The 13,232-nt window shown below is 38.8% G+C and overlaps 1 protein-coding gene across 5 annotated transcripts in view; it reads left to right on the top strand.

The window, feature by feature from the left end:
• The first annotated feature begins 1,751 nt into the window (after positions 1–1,751).
• The window catches only part of GRIN2D (glutamate ionotropic receptor NMDA type subunit 2D), a 557,401-nt gene continuing 545,920 nt past the window's right edge, over positions 1,752–13,232 (top strand). For 2 of the 5 annotated variants that reach the window (XM_075191486.1, XM_075191482.1), the window contains exon 1: positions 6,923–7,931. The gene's annotated coding sequence lies outside the window, so the exon portion shown is untranslated. Of the gene's footprint in view, positions 1,827–3,103; positions 3,769–6,922; positions 7,932–13,232 lie in introns of those variants that run through there. The other 3 variants (XM_075191483.1, XM_075191487.1, XM_075191484.1) reach the window with 3 other exon arrangements.

The following is a 13,232-nucleotide window of genomic DNA, read 5'->3' as shown; positions in this document are numbered from 1 at the left end:
AGTAGTAAAAACGCAACTGTTTAATAAAGGTAAGTACTTTTGTTACCGGGACATGTTTCATTGGAAGATTACTGCAAACTACACATCATTTGTGGGGGGCTATAGTACATAGGTAACATTGTGCTGATAGTCATTAAGCTCCGGAGCAATAGCAAACAGCTGTACCACAGTTGGATACTGTGAGACATACTGCAGAGTAGTAATTAAAACTTTTGTTTAATATTTCTTTTATCAATGAAAACTATGTACTTATTTCACACATTGTTTATATATTATAAATGTATTTAAAATGTGACATTGCAGTTCATTTATTTTCTAACACATTTAATGGTATATTGGGTGGACTTTTTCTGTAACCAGAGTCTAAAAGACAGGCTTGCAGTTCTCCTAGTTAGCACAAATGTTCCATATAGATTATTGAATTCACAGGGGCATGACCGGTGATGTTGCTACAAGTAACTGACATGCTATGCTTTCTTTGAGCTTTTTGTCCTATATCAGATATCAGGTAAGATTGCATTTTACATTTTTTTATTTTTAGGTTTTTGTAAGGTTGATCTTTATCACAACAAAAAGCAACACTGCCATCATGAAAGGTATTTTAGAAAGGATCAGCATCACTGGCTTTTCCACCTGAGGACTTGATGCTTTCAGTATTTAAAACACGTTCTTCACCCATTGATTCTGAGTGTGCAAGAGATAAGTTAAATATATATATAGATAAATACATCTTTGAAGTGTTGGTTTCTCGGTTGCTTTAGCTGAGACCCATGTGTCCTAAGGAGTCTGCTGTGTGCTCCGTTTATTTCTTGCACTGGTTTTGTGTTTTTCTGTAAATGAAACAGCACAACTGTTTAGTATTATTACTATGTAACTATTAGATTTAAGTACATATCTCCTGAATCTAGTGTCCTTACAGCTGAGTATAATGTTTCTTAAAAGAAATACATACTCATGTGTTTTGATTTGGCACAGTTTTAAAAATAATAGACATTATCTCTAATGTTGGAATGGTGGAGTGAAAGAAAGTGGCTAAACTATATAATGACATTTTAGATTATAACTGTATAGGTATTCACAGGCCTGGATACAGGAGAGAATTAGGAATTTAAAGTGGCCTCTTGGCAAAGGTAGAACCAAATTGTCAATTGGCAAGGCAAACTGTCAGTAGAATACAGAAGTGGAAGTTGCTCAATCAATTTATAGGCTCATAGCAGGTGTTTGAAAGGGTGGGGTTGTCCTAAAACAGGCCTGTCCAACCTGCGGCCCTCCAGGTGTTGTGAAACTACAAGTCCCAGCATGCTTTGCCAGTAGACAACCTGTTGATAGCTGGAAGGGCATGCTGGGACTTGTAGTTTCACAACATCTGGAGGGCCGCAGGTTGGACAGGCCTGTCCTAAAAGGAACAAGCACACAGAAAGATCCCCCAGCACACTGCTAAAGCCAGCGAAGACCTGCAATTTCTACTGTAGATAAAGATGCAAAAGTCTTAGTTGCACACATTTTCAAATGTAGGTTAAAGCCATTTGCCACTCCACAGCGCTTTTGCTAATGGGGTGGTCCTAACTCTAAACAATGAGAGTCCCACATATTTGGGTCATATATATATATATGTTTTAAATTGAGAGCTAACTTACCAAGAGGTGATTTTTCGGTGTGCTTGTTTCTTTTAGGATAAGCCCCGCCTTTCAAGCACCTGCTATGAGCCTATAAATTGATTGAGCAACTTCCAGTTCTCTATTTGTCTGAGAGGCATGTTGGTGTCAGTAGCTGAGAGGGAGTGCTGGCATTGAATTGCTATTTGGAGGCCTTTGGAGTACCTCTTGGTAAGTTAGCTCTCAATTTAAAGACACATATATGTATGGCCCAAATATATGGGACTCTCATTGTTTAGAGTTAGGACCACCCTATTAGCAAAAGCGCCATGGAGTGGCGGATGGCTTTAACATACACTTGCAAATGTGTGCAACTAAGACTTTTGCATCTTTATCTACAGTAGAAATGGCAGATCTGTTGCTGGCTATAGCAGTGTGCTGGGGGATCTTTCTGTGAAACTGTCAGTAGAAGCACAATGCACATACCGTTATGCCAAAGGAGTGAATGTGGCTATTGTTTTAGACAGTGTTAGGCTACCCTCCAACCCCTTCCCTATCAAACACACTACAATGCTGTGTTACTGCTAGGCTCACTAGGTATATAGTTCACAGATAAACAACCTATAAAGGGGTATACCTCCAGAATGACACTGACTGTGCAGGATAATCCCCCAAAATCTGGTCTGTCCACACAACATGAGGACAGTTGGTAGACTGAGCTGATCTCTCCTACCTTTATCTGCAGCTTTCACTACCTGATGTTTCTGTTGCCGGTGTCTTAAGCTCAGTTGCTGCTTGTCTATATCCTGGAATTTCAGGATTTGGAAAAATGATAGGTATATGAAATATGGAAAGCCAAGCAACAAGTGGGCACTCTTGACCCCCCTCCCAGGCAGCCCTGACATTAAATTAATAAATAGGCCTGGTTTCCTGCAACTAGCCATGACATTAAACTAACTCAATGTACCATTTATGTCTATTTCCCTCCAAATAACCTGACATTAAATTAATAGCATTTACATTTAATAAATAGAACTCTTTTTCCCCCTACCAGTCCCACATTCATTTAATAGCCCCCAAACCACCCTAGCAATATTAATAGGCCCGCCATAACATTAATAGCCACTTCAATCAACTCAACATTAAATAAATAGCCCCACCGACCAGTAAAACAATAGCCCCCAGTCTCCTTCTACCATTAAATTAATATCCCATTGTGACTGCTGGCGGGGACTATTGCAGCGGCATGCCAATCCTCGGCCCTGACATGCCGCTCCTTCCCTATTAGGACAAGACATTCCTACGGCTTGCCCACCATTGCAGGTGTTCAGCATTTGCCTGTTTTGCTCAGGCTCTCCTCCATCAGAAGTCTGGTCTGGTTTTCTTTGTTGCTTAGCAACAATCCCCAGCACTTCTGAGAATGTGCAGAACTTTCTCATTCACACTGAAAGTTTCCTGTTGAGGCCATCAAGAAGCACCTATTGTCACTTTAAAAGGGACTCTCTGTCATATAGGTTTTGCTAGGTGATTATGTTAACAGCCAGCCTAAATACCTGACACTGACCTCTTGCTTTGGACCCTGCATTAGACAAATTGGACCTGCCTTTTGCCTTAACCGTTTGGTGTCCTGTTTACTGACCTGCAATACCGTGTATTGACCTGGCTTTGGATTCTGGACTTGCTGTTGTTTATTTCTTTGGCACCCTCTTCCTAATTTGGCTATTACCGAGTATCAACCTGGTTAAGACAATTGGACTTGCTTTTGTTTCAACTTTCTTATTGACATTTGCTTATCATTTACTGATGTGATTTGCATACTGGTCACGCTGCAGTCTGTTTCCTGCAAATCTAACTTGACCACTGCTACATATATCTGTACACACATATTGCATTGTGTAGTCCTGGACATACAGTCTCTGGATATTAACCTCTTCAGGCTGTACTTTCTCCCAGTCTCCTCAGTATTGCCAACCTGGCTGGGACTGTGGACAGTGACATTATTATCGTGACATTAAGCCTTCAGCTTTCCTTCATGCCTGTTTCTGTGTCTGGAAACTGGCTCACTGGGATCATCACCTCTACAACCTCATGCATCACTTTCAGCTAAGCTTCGTCAGGAACTCATTTCTGACCAGCCAATTTCCAGCCTTGGGGATCCGATTGCCAGAATAAGGTAACATTATTATTTAAACTGTTATCTTGACACCCATGCGCCACCCCACATTACATTAAAAGAGCCACTCCCCCCATACTTATCTTCATACATCCAGTACTTTATGGGGCATGGCTGCAGGTGTGTGCTCCACGTTACTTGCAGTCATTATAGGGGAGAGGTAAAGGAAGCTGCCAACACAGAAGGGAGGTAAAGGGAGGGAGGGAGGTTGGAATGAATCTGGTTGAGTCACATGCACATACTATATGGTGGCTGGTTCTGAAAGAGGGGCAGCCACCAGGAACCGATTCAATGTCAAAGTCACCCACCTATGGTTACCAGCCCCTCCCAGTTAAAACCAACAAAAATATACTAAACCAATCTTGAGGCAGTCCTATGATGATATGGGGGCCACAGGCCTATCGGGAAAAATCCCGGTGAGGTCTATGTCCATTTTGCCCATGCCCACATATCATGTCCCAACATCTTACTCAACATATTTTTGATTATTATATAATCAGCATATGGCTTCTCAGGACAGAGCACAATAATTTTTTGTCGCTTATAGATAATAATAAAGATATAATTATAATACAGAAAACAAATAATACTGCAGTACAAATTTCCCTGAATATAAATAATGTGCTTAGACAAAATGCTATAATCTTTAACAGAAGGCCTGTGCAAGTGAAGAGATACTGCAGCATACCCCCTCACTAATCCAAATCTGGGGGAGGGGGTATATAAATGTATGCCCTCTGTATTGCCCATATCCATCCTTATCTCCTTATCCTTGACCACATCCATCTCTAATGAAGAGGAAGAAGACAGCATAATTTCAACTAGTATACAGCTATTTCTACCTTACTATGTCTCATTATGTCCATAAAAGCTCTATCCCAGTGTTAGCTAACCTGTGACACTCCAGGTGTTGTGAAACTACAAGTCCCAGCATGCTTTGTCAATATTTAGCAGCTTATTGCTGGAAGAGTATGCTGGGACTTGTAGTTTCTCAACACCTGGAGTGTCACAGGTTAGCCAACACTGCTCTATCCTGATATCCTTTTTACAAGGGAAACTGATTTCTTTTCCTCTTGTATTTTAGTGTATTACTTCTACATTCTACATGGTTGGCGTAGCCTAGTGTATCTTTATTCTACCATCAGTAGAAGTGAAGTGACCATGTGGTTTCTTGGTAACTGAGTACATCGAAGCCTTAATTTATTGCTGCCAGATAACTAGAACAGTCTTCACCTCATTACTGTATGGAACAGATTGAAAACGTTTTAAACAAGCAGCCACATTTATTATAAATATGATAGTCCTAATGATCTCCTAAGTCCAAGTTATTATAATCTTTTGTTGTGTTTTTGCTCTGTCAGTTTTCTTCTCTCCATTCAGCAACGTGTGGCATATAGAATATTTACATTCCAGTATTTGATCAGTGGGAATCTTAGGTGCTTTGTGAAGCTATATTGCTTCCTATAATGTTATTGATTTTACTAACTGTGAAATGACAGTACAGTAGTTACACTGAAAATTGACAGTGCAAAGGGTATGGATTGAATGGATCCAGAAAATGAATAAACCGGTTTCGCTACTTACAATGTAGGCACTGACATGCAACAAATGGGGCACTAAAGGACTATCTGTACATCGTACGTGAACATTGTGTATTGTCTGGGCCATGTACTACACATTTCAAGCCAATACAAAGTCTGCCTTCCTATGTAAAATAGATTGTTATAGTAGCAGTATCTGGTGGAAGAATTTTGAGATGCACCAAATCCAGAATATGGTTCAAATGTCAAGAATTTTAACAGGATTTGTATTCAGCTAGATCATTAAAATTGGTATATCCAAATCTGAATCCATTGTATACTAGAGAGGACAAACAAATGTCCATTAATAGCATTGTCCTGACCCTCTGCTTGTTACATGGCAGATTACACCCACTGCCTCCATGCAGCTGTGTCGAATTCATAAATACAGGAATGTGAGTGGTGCAAATTAAGCGCATTTTAGTGCATAATTCTTCTGCCGTGCTGCATCAGATCAAACACTGCCCCATATGTAGCAAAGTTAAAAGGAGATTTGGGGTTCTTATGGCAAAAGGGCCCACAGCCATGCTCTACCAATTATATAATAAGCAAAGCTGTATTGCTATAAAAAGCCTATGCTATAATAAGCAAAGCTGTCTTGCTATAATAAACCTATGCTATAATAAGCAAAGCGGTATTGCTATAATAAGTCTATGCTATAATAAGCACCGCTGTATTGCTATAATAAGCCTATGCTATACTAAGCACCGCTGTATTGCTATAATAAGCCTATGCTATAATAAGCACCGCTGTATTGCTATAATAAGCCTATGCTATAATAAGCACCGCTGTATTGCTATAATAAGCCTATGCTATAATAAGCCCCGCTGTATTGCTATAATAAGCCTATGCTATAATAAGCAAAGCTGCTTTGCTCTCTGTATTGCATATCATCCCATTAAAGACTGTACTTTGCTGCGATACCATGTACCCTGTAATCCCTGCTTAAATTCACGTTTATAAGCCTCATTTCACCATTACTACTACTACTTTTATTTGCAGACAATAAAAAAAAAAAAATTCCAACTCCAGTCACTGTTGTATATGGAAATGTAAGTTTAGGTTCAGGTTTTGGCCAAATCTTACAGCATGTTATTAGTATTCGGATACACGTTATTTTAATGCATTTTATGCACATTTAGCCAAAATCAGGCAAATTGCTTGCAAGTTTCAAGTACAAATTTGAATCATTAATTTGAGAAATGTCTGAGTCTTTTAAAACATAATTAAGAAGTGCTCTGCCTTATTTATTACAATTTAACTGTATTACTTGGATACAATGAAATATATGCATTTATAACCATTGTTTTCATGTACGTGTTTATAGGATTTAGAGGATCCTAAGAAATGTTTGTGATATGGCAGCTTAAATGTCAATTACTATGCATCACTTATGAGGTGTAATTTATGTTTAGCTCAGATATTTCCGCTGTCTTATTAGCTTCTTGCAGCTCTCATTTTATCCTTGTCAAGATGAAATTATTGTCAGAAATGTCACTAGTCCCGTTTCTCACCCCAAGCTTTAGAATTCAGTGCAGCCAAAGGCTTGTGCAGAGGGGGAAAGACTGGTTACCAGCAATGTCCGACTTATCTCTTTAAATTGTTCCCTATTGCCGTGGTATAAGGTGCTATCAGTTCTGAATGTTAATGTCCCTGTGTGTGCTTCTGTCTCTCTCTCTTTCCCTGTGTGTGTGTGTGCGTATCTCACTCTGCTCTCCAGTCTCCCTGTCTGTATCTGAGTGCATGCATCTGTGTGAAAGAGGGGGGCAAATAATACATCAGTTTAGCACGGACATGCCTTTCTAACAAGGAGAAGAAGAGGAGAGAGTGAGTAGAAAGGGAAAGAGAAAACAGCAGAATGACAAGGGACATTTAAACTGCTCACATATTCCATCCAGAAGCAGAGGATCTAGAGAGGCGAACTGGAAAGGATAGACCTGTGCAGATGCAACATGCAACCAGGTTCAGTTCTCAACAACAGCCCATGACACAAACAGAAGAATTACACTGGAGAGGGGGGTTAATCCTTTTTCTTCTGTCTCTGTGACCCCTTCTTTTCAAAGTAATTTCTTTTTTTTTTTCTTTTTTTTTTATAATGTCCCCCTAGGAGTACAACAACTAAAAGATTATTTTTACATCTACTCAGCGCTGCAACTTTGAATGCAACATGTGTAATGTGCTCCTGTTACCTTGATAGATTCTGAACAACCTTGGAGGGTGCAGAGAAGAGGAAAGCAAGAAAACAAGATTGGAGGCAAACTCTGAGCAAGGAAGATGAAGAAAAAAAGGGGGAGTGTAAAAATATAACCTCAAGCTGCTTATCAGGAGGGAAAAAAAAAAAGACCACCCCCCCTCCTTGATTTTGGAGCACTATACTCCGAGAAGGGGACAGATTTTTGCCTGGTGCATAAGCGTGTTCTGATTTTTCTCTTGTGTTCATTTTCTGTTTCTGCCTGTCACTGCATGACATCAATGGAACTGACACAAGGATGTACTAAGAGAAGCTTAGGCTGTTCTGGCAGGTCCTAGCTCAGCACCAGCTGCCTCTGTCCCTACTGGTTTTGGGAACGTTGCAATGAGAAGGTAAGTTGGAAAGATTCCCTACTTTTATGTTCCATCTTCTTCACGATGCAGGGCCTGAATGGAGAGGTAACGCAGGAGTCCCAAAATGTAATCGATTTTATATCTCCAAGGCCAGATCAGAAATTCCTATTAAAACACACATAGCTTTCAAAAGTTATTTTCTTAAAAAAAAAACTTTTGCAGGCTTTCTTTCATTAAAACAGTGGCTCTAAACACAGGTGTGATCCTTTTGATATTAAAAAAAATAATCTCTTGCAAGAAAAGATCAAGGACATTTCAATAAAAGGCACATCATAAATGTTTTCTTTTTTTTTTCTGAAAAAACAAATAAATGAACAAATTAAATGCAAATATTTTTGGACTTTTGCCCACGGGGGGAATTATGAACCAAATCATTGCTCCATATTGGAATGTTTGTGAAATTTGGATTATGGACAATTATTTCTAATATGTCAGAGTGGCTTTCATCTGTGTGTTAACAAAACGGATGTCGTCTATTTTAATCTATTTTCACAAATGTTTAGAGAGCCACAAGTTATAACGTTATAATGTTTGGCAGGGCTGTCGGCATATGTGTCCCTGTGTCTATTTGTGTATGCTACTGAGTGTGTGTTTATATCTTCAGCTCCTCTGCATTACATCCTTTTTTTTTTTCTTCACGTTTCATGGGCTATTGGCTTTGGAAGGCTTATCAATTTCCATTTGAAAAGCTGTTTCTTCTTTATTTAATTGCCCTTGCTTCTTGGATCGTTTTGCTGGTGGGCATGCAAAGGGGGGGAGGTGGGGGGACTCGCAGCGGAGAATGTTAAATAAAATATATATCAAATCTAAAATACAAATGTCCACACATTAAAATGCCCTAGGATGTATACCAACCGGCATAATCCTTCATGAGAAAATAACAAATTGTTTCCCTTTTCATTCTATTTAGAATGAAGAGATAGTCTGAAAGACATTTTATCATATTTAATCATGAATACTCCTGCATTTCCCTCATTGCTGACCGGTAGGGTCACACAGCAAGCTCTATGGCTGGCCCTCTGGCAGCAAAGTGGTTAAATGTGTCTGAATGAAATCCGCCTATTTCTATCACTGATTAACCTGGTCACTGTTATAGATACAATCTGATACCAATATGTATAGTTACAGTTCTGCTGATTTTAAGACAGTCTGGAGTCTGTTTGTATATTAATGTACATGACTGTTGGCAAGCACTTAGCAAAACAATGTTTTGAAATTAAAAGTATACAAAATAAAATGCAAAGCAAAAGTTCTGAGAGCTTAGATTTATCACCCTAAGATCAGATTTATCATACTATGAGATATAGCAAAATATGACATTACCCTATCTATTCTTGGATAGAGGCTTTGAATGGGCCAAAACACATGTTATGTTTCTGCTGCAGTCTATCAATGCTTAATTGCTTTGACTCTCGCCATAAAGCAATAAATAGGCTTATTCACAAACCCGTCCATCCCTCTAATTCCCATCTTGACTCTACTGATCAAATTCTTTACTATATTATGGCCGTCATGCTCTATAGCTGGCACCATTACCCTCCACTTATTGCAACCTACTCCTCCCCAATCGTAATCAAGCGCAATCTAGGGGTGCTAGACCTTCCTACTTCCTGTTTGGACTCTACAGCACCATCTGTGTGTGAGAGATAAAATTGCAACTCGTGTCATAAAATCAAATTGTAACCCCTAAACATGCTGACAATGACATTTTGCTTCATAACAAAGCGGTAAATTAAAAAAATGATTCCCAAACGAGTATATTTAGTATTGCTACACAATGCTATTTTTAGTTTCTCTTTTTAAATTGAAGCTTGGAATTTCAATACTTTTTTTCAGTTTTAGAAATTCATACAAGTAGTATAAAACTGTAAAACAGTGTGAAAATTCCAAGCTTCAATTTAAAAAGAGAAACTAAAAATAGTATATGTATACTTATATGTATCTGAGCCTACATATAAGACTTTATTGTAGAACCATAGATATTTTACATTTGCTATTACTTTAATTTACGATATGATAAGAAAACAACATATTTGATTTAACCAAACTTTCTACTGAATTACATCAAATTGTCTGAAGCATGAGGGTATGTAAGGACTACAATGGAGTGAAACATCCTTTTAAGTCACCACAGGGCCTAAGTGTCCCCTGACAATGCTATTTGTTTTTTTTATGTCTAGGTACACTTGTATTATGTATATTTTAACATGCTCTTTCAAGTGTTTCTCCTTTTGAGCTTTAAAAGATAGATGTAATCAACTCATTACACACCCAAGAGGCACATAAACTATAGGCGCGCAATGGCTTCCATTCTCCCGAGGACACAACAGGTTAATTGAGTGCATGCAAAAATCTCTCTCCACACTGTAGATAGGACTCTTGAGTCTGCAGGGAATATTAGCTCATCAGAAGTAGGATGTTTGAGAGACACCAAAGGGAGAAGCAGAACATTAAAACAAACCAAAAAGATGAGGAAACAAACTCTCCAAACTGTGCAAATGAAAACTATCTCAGGTTTTTAACAACCAGTGAAGCACATTTAATATAGTTAGTTGCTGATGTGTATTTTGGCTGCTAGATGCATCAAGTAGACCGTTTTGCAGCATTTGCAGAATTATCCACCTTTGCTGTAATGTTTACTAATATTTGTCAGCTGTGGAAACATATTTTTTACTGCTTCGATTGAAGGCAATCCTTGTGGGTCTGCATGCACCACAAATATTTTGTTACAGTGCTTACCAGGTTCGGTTGTTACTTTTTAATTTGCCTGACGTGAAAATTGATGACATTGTACATGTGGTAGCATAAGTATATCCATCATCCTTTTGTTTACTTAGACAGAGGTCTATAGAATCTCACTGAAATGTCCCTACAATTTGTCTGTAAATAAAGTTATTGCAGGCATTGAGGCCTAGAGGAGAAAGGGTTAAAGGAACCCCAGGCTGTTTTCAATAGGACCACTGGCCTTAATTTAGCCTCTGACAGATTTTGATGTCCCCGGGTCATGTAAGGTATTCTGTAGACTGTGCTGCTTCTTTAGGAAACCAAATCAGTTTTTTTTTCTCAATTAACTTGTTTCAGAATGACACTTTCCTAACACAGTGTTTACTAGGTAACCCATTAAGGGCAATGAATGAATGTAAAGGGATTATCCGACTCTGCACACTCTAGTCTTTAGAAGCGGCCTGGGAGTACTGCACACGGACTTTCCCTCAAGTTACACTTTGGATTATCTATGCAAATCACTGCATTGCTAAATGCACTTAGAAAGTTTTTTTAATCAGAATTTAGAGTCAATTTCTTTAGTGATCCACAATACAGCACATATCTATAGTTAAATCTACAGCTCCCATGACTATTCACACCACATTTACATAAAGGGAGTGTAGTATCCTTAGTTGATTTTATTTTAATATTTGTCATATTATAAGATACTAAAAGGAGACAGGGGGACAGGATGCGCAACCTTTATTGGGACAGGGACTGATGTGAGTGAGTTCTTTGTGCAGCGCTGCAGAATTAGGGGCGCTATATAAATGATGGATTGCCTCTGTACTATCCAATCTGTGTTTGCGGAGTAATAATCAATGAAGGTGTCTGTACATAGGTCATACTTGCCAACTCTCCCGGATTGTCCGGGAGACTCCCGCATTTTGCGAGAGTCTCACTGACTCCCGGGAGAGTGTGGCAATCTCCCGCATCTGTCATAACTCTGCCCACTTCCTAGTGAAGTGGGCAGAATTAGGTCCAAAACGCAGCGATTCACCGGGAATCGCGGTGTTTGGCCAAAATGTCATGAATTTTGGAGCCCCGCCACCATCACGCCCACCTCCCCCGGCAGGCTCCCGGAGCTAGTCTTCAGCAAGTTGGTAAGTATGACATAGGTGCCTTATTAACTCATGGATTATTACATTGCTTAATAATGTCTGGTGATTGACTATTCCATAAATTTAGTGTATAGTAATATTTTGGTCCATCATGAGGTTTGAGTTCTGCCATATAATAATGACAGTCTGCCCCCCAAAACTAAAAGCTGGCAGCTTTGCTTTGTCAAGAGGAGATGTAGCAGTTGCAGACTTTCCATTCTAACAAACATACTGGTGTATCTTCCAGGTGTGCCTATAGGCAGCATGAACTAATACCAATCTGCTTCCCAGGTAACAAGCTGTCATTTGCCACAATCATATAGGGTCACCTATTACCACATATTATGGTACCTATGGTACAATAGGTACAAAATCAACAGTTTTGCGAAACCAAAGAATATAGTATGTACTGGAAATGGCCTGGTCAGATTGGCACTATGTATCCATTTATATGTAATGTGACAATATATAACATCTTCAAGGTTGCTGATATAAGCAGCTATATCCAGGCATACAACTGTATTATGAATGATGGATAACAATCATTTTAGTTTTGGGCTTATTGTATTATTAAAATAATAATGATAATATCCAGTCACCAGGAAGAAATTTCAGATATTAATTAGTGCAGTAATTGGATAAAGGTTAACTGATAAGTAAAATATACCATAATAATGTTTACTCATATTTGTCTATTAAAACTTGTTTATGGTAAAAGGCCACTAAAAATACCAACTGATATATCCTGAAAAGATATGACATATTTATAAAGGTATATGTAAATGTTTCGTTACCACATGTTTGGTATTGTGGAGTATATAATATTATTTGTTTAACTAAAATATATTATCTTTTGTCAATAGACATTTTTTCAAAAAATGTTTTGAAAGATTCATTGTGATCCTATGTTTTATCTGTTTTCCGAGACCCTGGAAGTGGGTCCCCATTAGAAATAGCTGTTAGGACTCAAATAACTGCAGGTACTTTCTTTGCACTGGTGTACATATATACATAGAACTAGTGTAAATAGCAGGGACAGGCTGGCATGGGGGTTAGGGGGGCATCTGCGCCCTAGGACTGGTCCGGTAATGGGCTACCTTGAGCCGAGTCACTGGGCCACCTCAACTTTTTTTCCTTTAAAATGTTCCTAACAGGCTGCTGATTCAAGCCTTGCCCCCCGGGCTAAAATTTGCCAGCCCTCCCTTGGTAAGTAAGCAGGAAAAGTCTGTCTTAATTTAACTTTTTTGTCTGGACTTTGTGTGGACTATTTTCTGTGCTTGAGAAATGCAGGATGGATTTTGTAACAATGGAGCAAACTATACTGAACACGGTTAGAATGTTTCTTTTAAAGAAACCAGAATGTCAGCTCACAGGGCTAATATTTAGCACCCAACAAGACAGTAGATGTTACTCC

Source organism: Mixophyes fleayi, chromosome 11 (genome assembly GCF_038048845.1).
Source record: "Mixophyes fleayi isolate aMixFle1 chromosome 11, aMixFle1.hap1, whole genome shotgun sequence".
Taxonomy (NCBI): domain Eukaryota; kingdom Metazoa; phylum Chordata; class Amphibia; order Anura; family Limnodynastidae; genus Mixophyes; species Mixophyes fleayi.
This window is presented reverse-complemented; position numbering and strand designations above follow the sequence as displayed.